The sequence below is a fragment of the Staurois parvus genome, unplaced genomic scaffold, assembly GCF_062004578.1.
Source record: "Staurois parvus isolate SC_StPar_1 unplaced genomic scaffold, SC_StPar_1.0 ptg000716l, whole genome shotgun sequence".
Lineage (NCBI taxonomy): Eukaryota > Metazoa > Chordata > Amphibia > Anura > Ranidae > Staurois > Staurois parvus.
In genome coordinates this window covers 2,252,623-2,273,721 of record NW_028318512.1, presented here as the reverse complement: position 1 = coordinate 2,273,721, position 21,099 = coordinate 2,252,623, and the positions used below count along the sequence as shown (strand labels likewise).

General features: G+C 40.2%; 1 protein-coding gene across 1 annotated transcript in view; it reads left to right on the top strand.

The window, feature by feature from the left end:
- LRP1B (LDL receptor related protein 1B) overlaps positions 1 to 21,099 on the top strand; it is a 2,076,109-nt gene that overhangs the window by 1,180,618 nt on the left and 874,392 nt on the right. The window lies entirely within an intron of this gene.

The following is a 21,099-nucleotide window of genomic DNA, read 5'->3' as shown; positions in this document are numbered from 1 at the left end:
ATGACACATCTTCCAGACAATGGCATCTATAAAAAGCACTTTGTTAATATTTCAAGTTTGTTTTATTTAAGTCCTTGAACCCATATTTTTCTGATATAATCTTAATCCCCTTCATGTCTCCTCCCAGCTGCCATTTAAGTGGACTTTAATTTGGGGAGGTGGCAAAGCTTTTCTATCATGTGATCACTGTGATAGATTCTCACAGCAGTCATGTGATGGGGAGCTTGTTCTGCTTGCTTTTGATCAGAAGCAGTGACTGAAAGCTGTTGAAAAAATCTTGGTTGGCATGCTGGGAGTACACAGTGAGCACACTCTATGCACACAGCTTAATGCTGCTGTGAATGCATAAGTGCAACATCTGGGTTTTAAAAGCACACTTTTCCACATATATGTGTAATATGGTCGACAAGTTGTTCCCTTCAGTTCAGCAAGTAGCATTAAGTGTGATAAGGCCCTTGGCATGGGCTGCTCATGCCGGAGAACCGAACATGGTTCCACTAACTCTTTCCTACATCTTACCTTGCTTGAAATCATCTTCGCCACACCTACTAAACTCCACCCACTCGATATATAGGAATCTGCTTGAACCAGCACAGCAGCATTGAAATTTCCTGCCAGGGAGTGGACCAAACTAAAGGGAATAAGTTCCTTTCCTACACTCCAGTTTCCTCCCTCCTCAAAGATATTCTCACAATAACCCATTTGATCCTAATAGTGCTGTGCCTGAAGCCCTGCTGATATTCAGGATGTTGTGGGTGCTGGTGTGAAATGTGACTTATTCAATAAGGAATGGGAATTTGAATTTAAAAAAGCTGTTTGCCTAACCCGATCCTAGGTGTGGTGTGTATATGTTTTAGCCTCAGACAGTGCTGTTCCACAAGCCACGTCTTCTGATGCATTTTGCCCTGTCCATTGGGGCTTAATCATAAGTTAACCCCTTTCTACACTTCAGTTTCCTCCCTCCCCAAAGATATACCGGTACATTAACTGGCTCCTATCTATATTGGCCCTAGCATGTGTGTGCATGTGGGATGGAGACTTTAGATCAGGGTTTCTCAGCCAGGGTTCCTCCAGAGGTTGCTAAGGGTTCCTTGAGCAATGAGCAATTTTCACTTCTCAGATAAGTTTCCACTTACACCATTGATCTTTTTTAGCTATCTGTAAGGGGGTAATTCTTCCCAATGACCACAAATGTAAGGGGCATTCTTCCCACTGACCATCACACTAATGTATCATGAGTTGCAGATGTAGCAATTTTTTAGCAGGGGTTCCCTGAAACCGGAAAGTTATTTCAAGGGTTCCTCTGTGTTGGAAAGGTTGAGAAAGGCTGTTTTAGATTGTAAGCTCATTGAAGGCAGGGACTGATGTGAATATACAGTATGTAAAGCACTGCATAAATTGTCAGTGCTACATAAAACCAAGTCCATGGATGGCCTGTCAAGGCAATTCCACCTTTACATGCGTCACTTTGACAAACATTCATTTGGCACAGCTATGCAGTCATTGCATAATATCCAGTTTCAAAAAGAAGTCCAATATTCCAGAATCTTTGCCCTTCCTACATGTCTCTGTGTAAAGTTTTCCTTATAGTGACTGTATATCATAATTTCCAACTGTCAGGGGATGGTCCCGAATATTTAAATTAAGTCTCGCCATTGTTGTGTCCCAGCCAATGTCCTGGAAAACTGAGATCAAGGTGGGGGGCAGCAGCAGATAGGGGTTCCTAATTCTGCAAGAGCCTAATACAGCCGTTAAAAAAATGAAAAACCTTTCTGGCGGGGAAGGGAGGGCCACGGCACACTGGGGACTAGTTCTCCATTTTTGGGAGCGGTGGAGTAATCTGCAGTGCCGCTTTTTCTTATTAATAAAGTAAACTCCCGGCCACATTTGTATCACTCCAGCAGAGCAATGTAGACTAGGCTGGGACGTTACCTGTCACTGGATTGCCTAAGCTGCTGGGCAGGGAGTAACACAGAACAATGTTGGAGACCCATCCCTCCCCTTACCTCCTCCCCCAGCACCTCGGTCCAGGTGCTGACAGTAAGGACTCCAGCATCCCCACTATCCCCGAGGTAGAGAGGCTTTGCAGTGTGAGTTGGTGGGAGGGGGTGCAGCCAGCCTCAGAGACGATTGTTCCCGGCCCCCAATAATTCTACTAGTGAGTTGTCAGCAATGGAGGAAAACTGTGCTGGTGCTAGGGATTTGCAAAACTGCTGTGCTATTATAGAAGTGAAAAAAGTCTGCAATGGACATATCTCTCCTTTTTTCTTGTAGCACCAGCAGTGACTGTGAAAAATTGGGTTTAAATCTACCCTGTCCAATTTCTCACTGTCAGGACAGCGCTACATGAAAATGCAGATTTTTTTACTTCTATCTAAAATTTTAGAAAAAAGTGCTGTTTTCTGACAAAGATGGTATCCCTGTTGTCATGTAGTATTGTTTTGACTGCGAGAAATTGGACAGTGTAGTTTTAAACCCAACTTCTCACAGTCACTGCTTGCTGACACCATCACTAAGGCCTCGCTTCGTGAGCTGCATATTTTACAATTGATGTTGAGCCACACCCACAATTTATTGCCCCACCCCCAATTAAAATGATACCCCCCTCACATCACCTTTCTGGACATAAAGAAAAAAAGTGTCCCTAAACATTTTTAGGAAATGTTGGCAGCTATGTACTGTATATGTTAATATAAAATTCATCACAAAATGTTCTCTGGAGATAATACAATCTTTGTCTGTGGGTAGTCAAAGATTAATAGCAGATTAATGTCTCCCTCTGCTTTGATGCAATTTGCTATCCTTTGACAAAAAATGCTTCTACCCGCTTTTTTTTTTTTTTTTTTTAATAATTTAATTGGCGGATTATTGAAGAATATTTGAAACATCTAAACCATAATTCAAACGAAAATGAACACATCATAACATTGACTATCAGCCTTAAATGATGACAAAAAGCATTTAGATAGTAGAAAATTTGTTACACTTTGAAAATAACATTTGGCACATGCCATGGCGGAAGACATAACCTTTCTGCAAACGTTTCTGCCTCCTTCTGATTTTTATAACTCTCTTATAAATGGCTCTGAAAGGGTTTGAATTGCCCAAATTGAGCATTGATTACATTTAAATGACGCTTCTAAGCATCAACATAGGGATTTCGTAGCATGAACGCTGGCATTAATTTAATTGTAAGGTATATATCTCCTGTCCTTGCACAGCTTAAATGAATCATTATTAGCATCTAACTAGCGCATGTGGGAGCGAGATTGCAATTATATCACAATGCAAGGCAGAGAAAATCACTTTTATCATCCTCAAATATAAGAACATATATTAATAACTATAAAACAATAAGCCATAAACCATAGCATAGCAGAATTCATTTAAAGTGAAATTTATTTTAAATGGAATACAGCAGCACTGGGCAAGCTAGCCAGAACAATAAAACATTTGACAATTAGGATACTAATATATAACGTTGTGCTATTTCTCTTCTGAAACTACCGGGGTTAACAAAAAAGGTTTGATTTCTAATGGACTAAAAACAAGGACAATAACTGACCCACAAGTCCGATTCTAGCATTCATTGATGCAATTAAGCTTAGACAGTGAAAGCTGAAGGCTAGGTGCTAATGGTGACTGTAATGCCTAAGAAATATGTTGGCCTTGGACCCTTTGTTTCTTGGGGAATTTTTACAATAAAGCATCGTGGCCCGTATGCCAGAAGCACGAGAAATGACATTGATGCCATTTCTCTAGGCTAAGGGAAAATTACAGAGTTACAAGACATTAGAACTGCTTAAGATAGATAAGAAGTTGTTTGCGTAGAAAGAGATCTTTCATTAGGATTGGGGGTATAAGATAAGTTGTTTGTCCAGTAAAGTTGCTGGGTGTGACTTTTGTTACCTCATGGGACATTTTGTTGTTTTTGAGTAAGTGCTTCCTGAAGTGGGTGTGGCGTCTGCTCAGTTTGGGAAAGTAGCCAGGAACACAGAACAAGGGTATTTAAAGAGAGGCTTGGACATGGTGAGACCATAAGCCCTCCCATGCGAAAGGGGATGCTCTGACGCTGGGACATTTGCCAAGGTTGCATGGGCTCATTTGTCTCGATCGTGACCTAGGCTTCTCCACGATCTCCTGTGCGTTATGGTTCCAGTGGGGTCTTTTCCTTCCCTTCTTCCTGTAGCTTTGGTAATGTATTAATTCTATGCTGTGACGCTGTCAAAAGATGTGTTTATTTACTCACATCACTATTATTGTTTGTTATTATGCAGATTTTGATGACCATCAGATATATCCTTCTGTGTGTTGTGTGATAATAAAAGTGGAGGTTTTGACAGTGCAAGAATATTGCAGTTGGATTCTGTTATTTCTTGGGTTGCTGAGTGAAAGCTGTATGATGTGCCAGGGCAGCTTACACTTGGTAGTGCTTCTCTCAGAACGCTTAGAATAATGGTGTAAGTGCTGAATAATTGTACCTGTGTGGTGTGTGTGGTGTGGTGTGACTTGCTCTTGGTTTTTGTGTCCAGCCTTGCATTAGAGTGACATTGTTTGGCTTTGTTTCCTCAACTTTAGCCTTTAGCTCAAAGGTTAGGTTTTTGGTTGAAGGCACAGCAAAGTCAACCAATTGTTTTAAAACTCAAAGCAAACCTGTCCTTTCTACAAGCATTAAAATGTGCTTGTAGTTTACACAGTTGGGTGCTAGGAGTGGTGTACAGTAATATTACAGAAGGGATGCTTGGCATTGAGGCACATTGGTGGGTGAGATGCTGTAGGGGAAGCACACAATTCAAAGATTTTGCCACACACTCCCAATTCTCCTCTGCCCACACCACACGCAAATGTATGTTTGTGTTGAAGATTTTCCCTAACTTCTTGTTCCATTGGCAACACAAACATTTTTAATTTTCTATCACTTTCTATACCAGATAAAAAAAAATAGAGGGTTGGTCTTCCCAGTGTGGGAGCAGGAAAAAAAGTGTAATTGTGCTCTTTTTATAAACATATGTAAAAATCTTTGATTCTAAACTAAAGTGGACTTTCACCCTCTTGACCCACTTCCATAATAATATTACTTTCCCCCTCCACAAGCATACATTTGTTTCCATTATAAGAGCCCTTCATCTATGGATTTCCCACTTAGGTGTGGATTACATACCCCCAGATATATCCATGTCACATATCTCAGGAGGCTTCAGATCAATCAATGAAAAACTTGCATGCCTTGACAGGTCATCAGAGAACCAGGTGTTTATTTCTGGATCTTGCAGCCAGCCCCTTGATGATGCATATGTGCCATGCCACATCATCAGGGGGCAGTTTGAAAGAACCAGGAAGCAGCAGATCACAACAGAATGCCCCTAGATTCAATGGATGTGTGAGAATGTTTTTGTAGATGTCACAACAAAAAAGATAAGGGAGTTTAAGTCCCTTTTAACCTCACATTTAGCACTAGGTTATCCAATGTTATACTCTATGTGCACTTGCTGTACTACTCACTGTTTTTATAATCTCACAGTATGACCACATGAAGGATCTTTTTTATGGGAAGATGATTAAGTGATGCATATTTTCACCTACACTAACAATAGCTATTTTCTATATTTAACCACTTGCCCTCCAGAGGATTTACCCCCCTTCCTGACCAGGCCATTTGTTGCTTTGCGGCACTGCATTACTTTAACCTACAATTGTGCAGTCATGCAACACTGCACTCAAATGAAATTTATGTCCTTTTTTTCCCACAAATATAGCTTTCTGTTGGTGGTATTTGATCACCTGTGCATTTTTTATTTTTTGCGCTATAAAATAAAAAGTACAACAATTTTGAGAAAAAAAACAATATTTTGACTTTTTGCTATTAAACATATCCAGTAAAAAAATTTTAAAAATCAAATTCTGTCATAAATGTAGGCCAAAATGTATTCTGCTACATGTCTTTGTTAAAAAAAAATCCCAATATGTATAAATTAATTGGTTTATGTGAAAGTTATAACATTTACAAATGGCAGTATATATACTGGGATTTTTTTTTGTTTTGTTTTTTACTAGTAATGGCAGCAATCAGCGACTTATAGCTTGACTGTGGTGGGCATTCTGACATCCCCAGTGACACCAATACAGTGATAAGTGCTAATAAAAAGCACTGACACTGTAATAATGACACTGGGCAGGAAGTGGTTAACATTTGGGGTGATCAAAGGGTTAACTGTGTGCTGTGTGTGTTTTACTAGGGGCTGTGTCTGTGTGCTTCACTGTAAGCACACTGCTTTGCATAACTGTGCTGTACACAGCCATGCAAAGCAGTTTGCAGGAGCTGACAGGGGAGAGAACTGCTTTGTTTACAACTTTGTAAACAAAGCAGTTCTTGTTTGGCAATCACCGGGCGCCAGCGAGTAATCACTGGCTGGGACCCAGTGATTGACAGCCGCAGAACGGGTAGGGAGTGTGCAGCTCCTACCTGGAAGTGCAAAACCACGTATATATACGTGATTTTGCACACCCGTGCCGCCCCTTAGCAGTACTTCAGCTATAGGGCAGATGGGAAGTGGTTAAAAACTCAAAGTTCTTATATCATAGGATGTCAATGAGTATATTGTTTGAGCAGGTATTATGTTACGTACAATATAGACCGTTTTCACTTTATTGTATATCTATTTTTATGTAGTCATTATAAACAATAGTCGTACAGTATATGCAGTTTAAATATTAAAAAAATATTTAATATTCCGATACATAATCTTTTTATATATGAGATGTGACATTTTCAATGCTGGAACGTCTGCGGCATAGCACTATATTGGTGAGTCTCATAGACATTCTCACTCAAGTGTGTTGTGACATGTTCTAACTTGCACTCGCCTGGGTCACAGACCAGTTGACTCTTTACGGACTTGACAGAGCATTAGAAGGAATAACGTGCATGCATTGTGGAGTTGGTGGAATATGAGTGACAGATGTCTGGAGCAGTGGATAAATGTCAAACTTTGTGTGAAAGCTGGCAATAGGATGAGTGGAGCTTTAGCTCTATTACAACGGGCTTATGGTGAACATTCCTTGAATAGATCAAGTGTTTTTGAATGGATTAGGCTGTTTAAGCAGGGGTGGGATAATGTCCACGATAACGCAAGACGTTGCCAGCCAAAAACACAAAGGACTGAGGCAAATGTGGAAAATAAAAATGTTACAGGAATCTGTTCGAGGAAAAGACTGGAACTCTGGCCTGACATGTAAATTCTCTGCATATGATGAGTTCCTGGCCCAGAAATCCATTCCAAAACCTAACCAACCACCTTATTCTCCTGACAAAAACTGCTCATGTATATGTAAGCAAGCTAAATTTTTTGTCACACCTCGTATGTTTTAGCCCTGATGAAGGGAGCTCTGAAGCTCTGTAATATTCTGGATACTTTATTGAATATGTTTAACAAATAAAATCAGTCTGGACTGGAACTTTTAATCTCTTTAACCATTTCTTGCTCAGCCAATAGCAAATTGACGGCCAAGCGGGACTGTCATCGATCCGGGTGGGTGTCATATGACGTCTTCCCAGATCGCTGCCTCACATGCATCTGCGGTGCCACGCTGCAGCAAGATCTGTTCCTGGCACAGCTGATGACCAATCCGTGTACCGGCCCATTGCTGGTAAAATGTGACCGCTGTGACCAATCATAGCAGGTCACATGACAATTCTAAACAATAAATGTCTTCCTTTCATGCCATCCATTATATACAATTGTGTTGCTAGCTGTGGTTGGTCACAGTGATCACATGGTACAGACTGGGCCAATCACAGCCCATCTGTGTCATGTGATTAGCTGTGGCCAGTCATCGCCTGACTAAGCACCCTGCAAAATTTCCAAATTTTAAAAATGCCTTAAAAGGACACAGATTTGATGACATCCCAATCACAGCCCATCTGTGTCATGTGGTTAGCTGTGGCCAATCACAGCTAATCACAACAAAACAAACTGAGTGAATTGTTTTTTCTCAGTTAAATGTTTGCCTATAACAGTGAAATTCACTGCTATAGGAAGTCATAATGTGTGTAAAAAAAAAAAAAAAAAAAAAAAAATCACTTCCGCAGAGTAGTACAAAGTTACTATGGTAATATTATATTACTCTGTTCACCGGTATTTTATGAAAAAAAAATTGTAAAAACAACAAAAAAAGTAATAATTATTTAAATTTTTTAAAAATTTTTAAAAATATATAATAATTTTGTTTTCATATTGTCACCAGTCAGTGTCCCTGATCATCCCCACACCAGTTATATGATACTATACTGCACTGGTGACAGAATGTTAAAAAAAACATGTTGAAAAAAATTTATTTTTTCATTTCTCTATTTTTCAAAACATTATGACAAAAAATTACAACTTTAAAAAACTTGCCATACCTCTTATGAAATACCTCAAACTGTCTACTTTCAAAAAAGGGTAATATGGGGGATATTTGTACTGTCCTGACATTTTTGGTCCTCAAGAAATGAGGCCGTCAGTACAGCAGGATTGATCAATTTTCAGTATCAGCATAAATGAGTACACCCCCAACAGATGTGTCAGAAAACCTTTACTTTCAGAATCAACATTTTCTATGGGACACCATGCTACAAAATACTCCCACAAATAGGGGCCATTGATTGCAAATGAGATTTGTTAATTTGCACACACAACAAAGTATTTTTCCTAACAAATTCATTTAGGACCATGTTACAAAAATTAACACACCCCAATGAAAGTCTTAGGAACAAAGCTAAAAATCCTAATTAACAAGAATTCCACTACAGGTGAGTCTAATCATTAAACAGGTGTGCAGCTGAGAGTTGATTATAAAAGGGCATAAGAAAACCCCTTCCCATTTCATGCTGTCAGCAATGGCACCACATGGAAGAGAAATGTCACAAGGCCTGAGAAAGAAAATAATTTCTTTACACAAGAAAAGTGAAGATCAACAAAGCTTTACTCATCAGTCAGAATACTGTAGCAAACGCGATACAAAAATGTAACAAAGATGGAAATGCAACCATCTCACAGAGACATCTAGGACATCCATGGAAGTTTCCAACTCAACAGGAGCATCTTCTGAAGTAAATTGCCATGCAAGATCGATGCAGTTATGCTAAAGAAGTAGAATAACAAACTGGGGTGATTGTTTCCTGTGACACAATACGGCGTACACTGCAGAGGAATGGCATGCATGGGTGTCATCCACGAAGGAAACCTCTCCTAAAGCCCATGCACAAAACAACCCACCAAGAATTTGCCAGGGCCCATGCTGAAATAGAAGAAGACTACTGGGACTCTGCACTCTGTAATGATGAGACCAAGATAAATATTTTTGGAACTGATGGTTTCAAATCTGTATGACGTCACAAAGGAGAGGAGTACAAAGAAAAATGCATAGTGCATAGTACAGTGAAGCATCATGATGGTAGTGTCCTTCTGTGGGGCTGCATGAGTGCTGCTGGTGTTGGGGAGCTGAATTTCAGTGATGGTATCTTGAATTCACAGATATACTGCTCTATATTGAAAGAGAAGATGCTACCATCACTCCATGCCCTTGGTTGTCATGCACTTTGACAATGATCCAAAACTCACATCTAAGGCCACTGTTGTATTTCTGAAGAAGAACAGGGTGAAAGTGTTTCAGTGGCCAAGTATGTTTCCTGATCTGAACCCAATAAAACACCTATGGGAAATTTTGAAGAAACAAGTTGAGTATCACTCTCCATCCAGCATCCAAGCTCTAAAAGAGGTCGTTCTTGAAGAATGGAAAAAGATAGATGTTACAATATGTCGCCAACTTGTTCATTCCATGCCTAGAAGACTTGTGCAGTTCCTTACAAATCATGGAGGTCATGCAAAATACTAGATGTAGTGGGGTGTATTCATTTTTGCATCAACTAATTAGAGTAAAACTGAAGATTTTGTAATCTAAGTTATATTATTAACCTTTAGAAACAAATGAACATGGTCATAAACATGTGCATATTACAAACATATAAACCATTCCCATAATTGGTGAAAAAAGAAGGTGCTCATGCTTGTGTTCAACTTGTATCCAATATCTTGTTCAGTGCTCCATTGTGCTCAACAATAGTGCCCCACATGGCCTGACACTCACTCTCATTATATGACCATCTATCTCTAGAGTGGTCATTAATGCTTTGCAGAACAATCTCAGTAAGCCAATGGTCTCCGGATCCTTTTAGCCTATGGACGTATCCTTTAATGATCTGTGACATATAGGGACAATTGCCAAACAGCCCACTATCTCCACAGCTCTGCAAGTAGCAGTGAAATATGTCACCATGTATGAAGAAAAAGAAGGAAACATCCCATAGTGCAAAACTGTATTGATACCTTTATTAGGGGTGATTTAGCTAAATATACACTCACAAAAGAAGTACCTGTAGCCTGGCACCTGGTGTACTCAGCTTTGTTGTGACTCAAAGATGGAAGCCACTGTCTTGGTCCTTCCTCAGAGTAGCGTGCATTCCACGGAGCTGATGTGATGTCGGCAGAAGTTGTGTCATCAAACCTCGATGCATTTCAATCAAAAATCGTCTTCAGGAAGTGCCAAATCTGCCATATTGGTAATGTTATTTGTACCCTTCAGCCGAATAGTTAATTTGTGGAGATCATCCGCAACATTGCTGAGTACCTTCAGCATTACAATAAACTGGGCTGCAAACTACTTACTACTACTATTCTTTTTACCTTAATCATAAGTAGATGACAACCGATGAATCTGAATGTATTTACTCTGGTATATCCTAGGGGGCGACCCCTTAAAGGGGAAGCACCTCAACTGAGCACAAAGTTCAATGTTTGTATTAGAAATTTCAGGAGAGAAACATACAAAAGTTACAAAAGGCTACCACAGCCGACAGTGCAAATAAGTCCAAACATCACGGCAGCATGTGCTGGAAATATACATTAGGTTAAATATGGACAAGAATATGACAAAGGTGTCCTTGAGGTAACACAGCGAGTCTCCCCAAACTACACCAATACTCCCAAAAAGCATCACAGCATAAGTATAGTTTCAGAGTAAGCACAAGATGCTTAAACACAAAACTCATTGTCCTGGATCATGTATACTGGGATCCAGCTATATGAAGCAAAAGAGAAGCAGTCGAGGCATAAGAGGTGTAAAGAGAAAAGAAAGAAAAATGGAAAAAAAACACAGAGACCCAGGGTTGTCCAGAAGTGAAAAGAAGAAGAGCATCAACATTAGTCCTACAGAGAGATATGTAGGTATGAAGCCTAGGGTGATCATGTGGTCTAAATTGTTTAACTTTATCATTCCAGACACTCTCTAACTTCTCATGTATCATAATCCATGATACCTTATGTTTTGTATGGGCGAGTGAAACAATGGCCTTTTTCCATGCTCCTACATTTAGCTTCTAAGCAAGAAAAAGAAAGCTAACCTTTGCTTACTGCAGGGTACGGCATGAATGGGCTTGTTCAACAGAACGTATTGGGGTAGTCTTATGAAGAATATGGTGGAGAAAAAAAACCTTATTCCAATATCCTCTGATACAAGGGCACATATACTGACAGATATTGTAAGATGTTTATGGTTTGTCCACAAAACTTTATATATATATATATATATATATGTGTGTGTGTGTGTGTGTGTGTGCATATATATATATATATATATATATATATATATATATATATATACAGTCATGGCCGAAATTGTTGGCACCCTTGATATTTTTCCTGAAAATCAAGTATTTCACACAAAAAAGGTATTGCATTAACACATGTTTTGCTATACACATGTTTATTCCCTTTGTATGTATTGGAACAAATATAAAACAGAGGCAGAAAAGCAAATATGACATAATGTCACACAAAACCCCAAAAATGGGCTGGACAAAAGTATTGGCACCCTTAACTTAATATTTGGTTGCACACCCTTTGGAAAACATAACTGAAATCAGTCGCTTCCTATAACCATCAATAAGCTTCTGACACCTCTCACCCGGAATTTTGGACCACTCTTCCTTTGCAAACAGCTCCAGGTCTCTCTTATTGGAAGGACACCTTTTCCCAACAGCAATTTTAAGATCTCTCCACAGGTGTTCAATGGGATTTAGATCTGGGCTCATTGCTGGCCACTTCAGAACTCTCCAGCGCTTCTTTGCCATCCATTTCTGAGTGCTTTTTGACGTATGTTTGGGGTCATTGTCCTGCTGGAAGACCCAGGATCTTGGACGCAAACCCAGCTTTCTGACACTGGGCCCTACAGTGCGACCCAAAATCCTTTGGTAATCCTCAGATTTCATGATGCCTTGCACACAGTCAAGGCACCCAGTGCCAGAGGCAGCAAAACAACCCCAAAACATCATTGAACCTCCACCATATTTTACCGTAGGTACTGTGTTTTGTTCTTTGTAGGCCTCATTCCGTTTTCGGTAAACAGTAGAATGATGTGCTTTACCGAAAAGCTCTATCTTGGTCTCATCTGTCCACAAGACGTTTTCCCAGAAGGCTTTTGGCTTACTCAAGTACATTTTGGCAAACTGTAGTCTTGCTTTTTTATGTCTCTGTGTCAGCAGTGGGGTCCTCCTGGGTCTCCTGCCATAGCGTTTCATTTCATTTAAATGTCGACGGATAGTTCGCGCTGACACTGATGCTCCCTGAGCCTGCAGGACAGCTTGAATGTCTTTGGAACATGTTTGGGGCTGCTTATCCACCATCCGGACTATTCTGCGTTGCAATCTTTCATCAATTTTCCTCATCCGTCCACGACCAGGGAGATTAGCTACAGTGCCATGGGTTGCAAACTTCTTGATAATGTTGCGCACTGTGGACAAAGGCAAATCTAGTTCTCTGGAGATGGACTTGTAACCTTGAGATTGTTGATATTTTGCCACAATTTTGGTTCTCAGGTCCTCAGACAGTTCTCGTCTCCTCTTTCTGTTGTCCATGCTTAGTGTGGCACAGACAGACACACAATGCAAAGGTTAAGTGAACGTCTCTCCTTTTTATCTGCTTTCAGGTGTGATTTCTATATTGCCCACACCTGTTACTTGCCCCAGGTGAGTTTACAGGAGCATCACATGCTTGTAACATTCTTATTTATCCGCAGTTGTGAAAGGGTGCCAATACTTTTGTCCAGCCCATTTTTGGAGGTTTGTGTGACATTATGTCGAATTTGCTTTCTTTCCTCCCTTTTTTTGTTTTGTCCCAATACACACAAAGGGAATAAACATGTGTATAGCAAAACATGTGTTAATGCAATACGTTTCGTGAGAAATACATGATTTCCTGGAGAAATATCAAGGGTGCCAACAATTTCGGCCATGACTGTATATATATATATTAATAAACATGACGTGCTGTTGATCCTTAGAAAAGGTGGATGCATTTGCAAAACCTTTACTAAAGGCTTCAACACTTTATTTTGTATTTTGCCAGAACAGTTGCTTGATTACTCATGCATCCTGCTGTGATAATGAGTTACAGAGCATGACCCAGACTCCAACCTTCACCCTTTGTCTTATAGCAGATGTTCCTTAAAAAACCAAAACACATCATCTTATTTTTTGTTCCTTTATCTCCTCTAGTGTGTGCGTATTTTCTTTGTTTTTATCTGTAAAAAGACGAAGAGTAAAAAAAAAAAAGAGTTGTTTCTTATTTTAATGAATACATGTGACTTTCAGCTTGGCCCATGGCCTTTTTTTCCATTGCCTTGTTCCCCTTTTTAATTTCATCATTATCTTTAGAATAAAAGAGCATTGTCCCTTGTAAATGTCCCTTTTAACAGTCTCTAAACTTTTGGGAATTTGCATAAACCAAATTAATTGCCAATTAACGAGCTTTGCTCGCAGCCTCTTCCAGCAGTTTGCTTCTAGTAAAGACATTTTAGGGCACAAATATTAGCTGATATGCCACACTTAGAAGTACGGAATAATGTAAATAGTGTTTTTTTTTCTGTAAAAGTTGGTCATGGGGGTGCTTTGTCGCCTTTCATCAGAACAGGAGACTTTGATGTGGTGTGAAAGTCCGCTTTGTAGTCTAAATCATGGTAAACAACCTCTCCATTTCAACAACAACATCATAAGAGGCCTTCAAAGGTTTTAGGATGCAATTAAAATCAGCCTTGTTCCATCCCTCAGTCATACATATGATGTTAGATGTGTAACAAGGACATTTCTTGTGACTAGCAAAAATGGAATTGGGAATTTTTTGATCATATTGACAAATTTCTTTCAAGCATGTTAGATGAATTTTTGCAGTATCGTTTAGTTCTACACAAATTATGAACATTGGACCAAAGCTATAATTGTTTATAAAGCCCAACTTAAGAATCAGACCCCTGGAGACATTCCTCCCACAGACATTTTTTTGTAATTAGTATTTGTCTACATATCTTTTTTTAAAATCTATTCTTTATTTAAGACAGTACAGAGGTTATGCATAACAGTGACAACAAAAAAAACCTTTGTAGGCTCCTAAAAGTAGTGGCAGAACAATATCAACTAAACAGCATGAAGTTTTGACATCCCTTCAATAGGGAGTATGAACTTGTACAAGTGTTGACCCCACAGAGCTGAACAGACTATGTAAAGAAGATTTTGTCATCACATACCAGCTGACATGCCCAAACCTCTGCACCATGCAGAATTATCATAGGAAGGGTGGAACTCGTCCCAAAAAAGAGGGTGATTTACAACAAAGGAGAAGAAATAGAAGAAAAAAAATGGGGGGGGCTTGAGGGAAACAGGAGAAAATTTGGGGAGGGGAGCGGGGTGTGAAGGAAAGTGAGTAAGTAAGATCATGTAAATTTAAATCCTGCCAATTGGGTAACTGACCTGAGTATTTCTGAAGAAAAGAAAGCGAGGGAGGAGTAACCTGATGCATTCCATTTTTAATGGGGTTTTGGTCCAGTGGTGTCACAGTAATGGGTCAGGCTAGGAGAACAGAAGCTATAGCTGTAGAAAGACTCCCACTGCCCAGCAGGATGGGTACACAAGCAGCTCATCCTGACGATAGATAAATAAAGCGCAGCACTAAAATAAATAAATAAATGGATAAAAGTTTGTTTAAAAGTTCGTGCAATCAATGAAACTCATATAAAGACTAGTGAAACACTTCCACGGCTGTAAATATCTCATAAAGGCTTGTGACAGGAGAAATGGCAGAAATGCGCACTCACCGACCGCGCATAGGAAATGCGCATATAAATATCCATCAACCAGAGTGTAAAACAGCGGGTAGCTGATGAGGCATCCCTCAGGAAAGAGTTGTCATCAAGCTTGGGTGAAGTGGTGGTCAGCTGGACTCAGAGGACTCCTTTAAGGATGTAGAGGAACAGCGTGGATACAGGGCTCCCTCCTCTGGATATTGAATATAATGGAAGTAGTGCTGTGGATCTAATAGCCCCACGGTATGGGGCCAAAAGAAAGGTAGTGCCAATAGTGTAGTAATTTATGGGACTTTATTGAGTATATATAATATAAATAGGTAGTAATCTTGCAGGGCAGAGGTACATATATCAGTGCCAAGTATTCAAAGATAGCAAAGTATTGTACAGACCCTAAAGTAAGATGGCCACCGGACCTCCTTGTGGTCCCGGCAGCGATGACGTCACACGCTGTCAGCTCTTCCTGAGGCCTTTCCTGCTAAGGCACATCGTCAGAGGGGAGGCTAACCTGATGGTTCTCAGGGGTTCACCTAAGGTGCAGAGTCTAAGTACTAACTTGTGTTCACCAGAGCTCCTGATGGTGGAGATAGGAGGAGGAGGGATAGGAGGAGTGTTAGTACCAGGTTATGGTCCTCAGGATCACCCCACCAGTCGGTGAGTGATCTGGGGTCCAGTAGCAGATATAGCAGGTAGGGATCAAGCAGAAGCATAGTTAGTAAACAAACCAAAGGTTGGTAACAAGTAGTTGCAGGCTGGGATCAAGCAGTAGCATAGTCGAGGAACAAGCCAAAAGTCGGTAATGACTGGTAGCGAAGATACAGACGGTAGCAGGAGAGACAAGAGCAAGATATTTTCTTAATAATAAAATTCTTAATTCTTAAAGATAATCTGGCAAACAGGAACAGCAAAAGAATGGTTTTAATAGGAAATTAATGGGAGCAGCAAAGGGTTAAAGATTAAAGACAAACAAGATTCAAGGCTGGACCATTCAAGGAATTGTCCAGGGAGCTGTCCAGTATTTTAGGTGGCTCAGCAAGAAGAATGTCTGCCAGACACAGCAGAGGTCCACATGTCCCAGATTCAGATCCTTGCACAATGGTCAGGTCTTGAATACTTCAGATAATACCTCTGTGCCATGCTTATTTTAACCAAATTTGGATTAAGGAAGTGCCTCTAGGAGGCGAGTTCTTGACGCCCTGGGCTCATAGGAATTGGGATGTTGCTTGGCATTATTCAGCTCAAATTGGGACTGGTGCATTTATCACAGAACGGTGAATCTTGGCAAAGCAGTGCACCTGAGATAGGATGATTATTACACCAAGGGCAGCTTTTTTGTTTTATACAATTCTGTGCAATCAATTTTAACTTTTTTTTTGCCAATGATAATGTTGAACTTTAATATACTGTATATTGTTTAGATTTACTAAATGTTAAATATTACCATACTTTGTAAAGATTATTTTTTAACAAAAGTGGAGAGATAGTTGAAATAAAATTAAAGGGAAAGATGAGTTTAAATGTAGTGGTCATCAGCTGAAGGTTTTCTGTACTGTCCTTGAAGAAGTGGCTTGCTTTATACCATGAAAGTGTTGATGGTCTTATCATTATTGAATATACAACATGCCTCTTTTAACATGGAAGTTTCGACAACATTCTCTACATCTTCATGAACATTTCTGTTCAAACTTACGGGTCTTTAGGGCCACAAAATGCCTACAGTACCATATTTTATTGTACTGTACTGGAGAAACTGTGGAAAATGTTTGCTAAATCTACACAGAGATGTTTTAATAGCTATGTGGTACTAAATCACTATGGACAAATTGCTAGGAATAGCAATTGATCGCTAGCAGATGGAACAAATAACTCCCTATGCAACAATTCATACAAGTAGCATGTTGTAGTTAATCAATTGCACATGATTGGGGCACTGCTGGATCATGTTAGATTAATCACTGCTACACAGCAGAGAAATGCATTTCTGTATGGAAAAAATAGTCTTAATGTCCTAAACAAAGGAAATAAATCTCTACAGATATAACATATGGATATTAAGTTCTCAAATTTAATATTAGGCTTGGTTCACATCTGTGCGGGTGGTGCCACTGCGGGACCTGCACAAATAGCTGCAGCCGCACCACCCACACAGAGGAATGCAGGACCCACAGGCAGGTGCCATTAATTATAATGGCACACCACTCACACTGGAAATTTCAACCGTACTGGGAACCTCAGTTCCCGTGTGGGCTGCGATTTCCCAAGTAGTGCAGGGACTTCTTCCCTGCGTGTCTCGGGCCACGGAAGTCCATTCAAATGAATGGGCTCATGTGTCAGCGCAAATCGCTGCCCACATGGCCACACGTATGTGAACCAATGGTTAGAGTGTATATAATTCTCAGCAATCAACTCCTATTTAATCACTTTTGGTCTGTCAAAGAAACCCTTGAAAGATATTTGTTATATCTGATCAGCTACCGGAGTGCAATCTGAGCTCCGTTAGCTTTAAAGGATGACAGGCGAGACATCATAGGTCTAAAAGACCCCTGATGTCTCATTAAAAAGAACCTGTCACAACAAAATGAGCATGAACGCACGTGGCAGGGGCACCTATGTACAAAAATGTTGATTGAGCCACACGTTACATATTACCATGCATGCCAGGGGAGAGCAATAATTCTAGGGTCATTATTTACCATTATAGTGGTTCTAAAGGCAGAAGATTTTTTTTACCTTCGTGCATTCTATGCATGAAGGTAAAAAAAAACCTGAGTGCACCCCCCAATACGTATCTGAGCCCCATCTTTATCCAGTGATGTGCACGAGAGTCCCGGTGACTCTCTCTCCACATTGGGTCCCGCAGCAGGATCAATCACAGCCAGCGAGCCAATGAGGAGAGAGCAGGGCCAGGCCATGGTCTGTGTGCAAATGGACAATGTCCATCCACAGAAGTGAGGCTCGGGAGTGAGCCTTCTTGAGTTCTCACCATAGCAAAAGGCACTTGGCAGGGGGGAGGAGCCAGGACCGGCCACAGGGGACCCAAAAAGAAGAGGATCGGGACTGTTTGTTATTTTTCTCTTTATTAATTTTAACCTTTAGAATCACTTTAACTCTAAACTGATGACCTATAGGTGGTTTTTAGGTGTCACCTATGGAGAATTTAGTTTACCAAAGTTTCTAGCCATTTCACAAGTGTATGTATGTATTTACTTGGTGTAACCTCATCTTTTACTATCTATTTTACCAAAAATTGCGTAATATCCAGTCTTGTGACTTTGTGTCCTAAAACTAACTTTAATGTATTTTTAACTGAAATTTCACACCTGATACCCTATTGTGCTAATATTGAGTGACAAACGTGATTGCACTACCACCAGTCTATTCTCCAGGGTCTCTGCTTTCATAAAATATAACATTTTCAAAGTCATTTTTAGGTCTAAAATATTTTTTAAACATGTATGCAAAAAATGGCTATGATAGTGAAAAGATAAATGTTAAGCTGGCCATGCACATTAGGATTTTGTTTGTTGAGTGTGGATGAATGAATGTGCTGTGCTGGCTATTGTGTTCAGATAGCTGTCACCCACGGATGTCAGAATACCCAAACAGTGCCTGCATCTGATTGGAAGCAGGCACTGTTCGTCTGAGAACTTTCTTCTGCCTTCTTCGACAAAAGTTAACTGAAAATCCGACAGGGTCACCCACAGAACACATTCTGAATGATTCAGCAGGAATCAGATGAAATCCTATCCATGTATGGCCAGCTTTAGAGTGCTGTACTTGATATCTAAATGATACTCAATATTATGCTACTTACTTACTGTAGCTTATTCCATAGGAAGCTATTTGTTCCATCTGTTTATCGGTCGACTGCTGCTTCTAGTAAGTAAAGTGGAATTCCAGTTTACACTTTATAAGCCTTAAAACTGCCCCACCCCCAACACCTGTGCTAACCTGTATAAGAAATATATATATATATATATTTATCTCTTTTCAGGCCGTTCTGGTTCGACCATGTGATCCAATGTGTCAGTCAGCATGGTAGCAGGGGGAAAGAGGGAGCCTGTTGGATGGGCCATTGAAGCCTGTAGGTGGCATCAATGCTCCAGGCTTTACTAGACTTTGTTGGAGCGCTCTCTCCTCTCCCCTGCAGCTGACACTTGGGAGATCACTTGACCGAACTGGAGTGGGCTGAAAATAGGTAAGTATACACTTTTTTCTTACACAGGTTATTTAGCATAGGTGTTAGGAGAAGAAAGGGGACAATTTTAAGGCTAGATAGGTGTAAACTGGAGTTCCACTTTAATAACTTGTATATTTACTAGAATGATTCAGCTTTGGGACATGTACTTTTGGGGACTTAAAATAACACTTAACTCTGGTTTAAAAATGGAAAAAAAAATTTAATTATGTATTCTTAAAGTGGTAATAAACTAATTTTTTTTAACTTTTACCTACAAAGTAATATCTCCTAAATATGCACCATTTAGGAGATAGTCTCTCTATTTTAGAGCCAGTGCATGCACTTTGAAAGAATAGCATACCCATGCCATTCCTTCAGAGTACTGTGCCATTGCCCAGGACTCCCATGCGTATATGCACAGGAGTGATGTCATCCCAGCTTGGCCAGTCAGATGGCCGGAGCTCACGAACCCATAAAGAAGACTGGATGAAGATGGAAGCCTCTGCAGTGGTGATAGCGCACAGCTGGAGGGCTTTTTAAAGTGAGTTTCACATAAAGTGCTAGTATGCAATGCATACTAGCACATTATGACATTACCTTAAAGGGGAATTTTTTTTTCCTGCGATTTAGTACTACTTTACCTTCTATTTACTGCTTTACCTTCTATCTACTGCTTTACCTTCTATTGCTTTCAGCCTCCTTCAAATTCCTTTTTTATTTGCTGCTGCAATCTGACTTTCTATTAAAGGGTGGCTATGTTCATTCTCCATGGTCCCACTGTATATAGAAACGTAGCCACCCTCATGCTTGATTCTGAGAAAGACTAGGGTCTAGAGATGACCCCATTGTGGCCTCCATCCGGCCAGGCTGTGGTTTTGTGTCTGCTTTAGACTCAGACAGACCCCCCAGGGCTCCTTTCCCACACACATACATACCTACAGATCGATCCCTCTAGAGCTCATTTACACTATGCATTGCTATAACACGTGAATCATCGTGCATTAAAGGGTAGCTCCACTTTCATTGAGAAATAAAACATTCTCCTCTGAGTGATTTATGTATATTGCAAGGATTTTAACCCCTTTGGCACCGGCGCCTCCCATCCCTTTAAGGGGTTTGTGATGCCGGGAGGAAGGGCTGGGTTTAGGGTCGTGTGACTGCTGTGATTGGCTTCCACAGCTGTCACATGATCGGAAAGCTCCCGATCGGGACCTTTCCATGAGGCGCTGGTAAATGTGCTGGGAGCATGCAGGGTGTGAGCTTGCGGCACATGTTTGTTTATGCCGAGAGGCCACATATTTGTGTGCTGTCAGCACCAAGCAGTTAACAATCTTTGTTGCAAATTCCAACCTTTTGTTATTCTGAAGAAATAGCTGTTTGTTTCTGTGTGCAAAGTGAATTTGAATGGGAGTGACACTAAAATTATCAATCAGCTGCTGCTTTTGCAGGGTTCTAAGGAAAGTGGAAGGGTCTGCATCACTTTAGACATTATTAACCCTTTGGGAGTGTCCCACCAAAACTGAAAAGTTTGTTGCGGATAGCCAAAATCTAATGTGTATCTTAGTGGAGACTTCTGAGAAAATCAGTGAGCCAATCACACAAGCAGGAAATGACATTTCTGGGAGGTGGTCTGTACTCTATCCAAGGTTGCCATATTGCATTGCATTTCACAGAAAATTATGGCTCTACAGATTGAAAAGGTACTTTTAAAATAATGTAATCACAATATAGCTTGTGTCACAATTGTA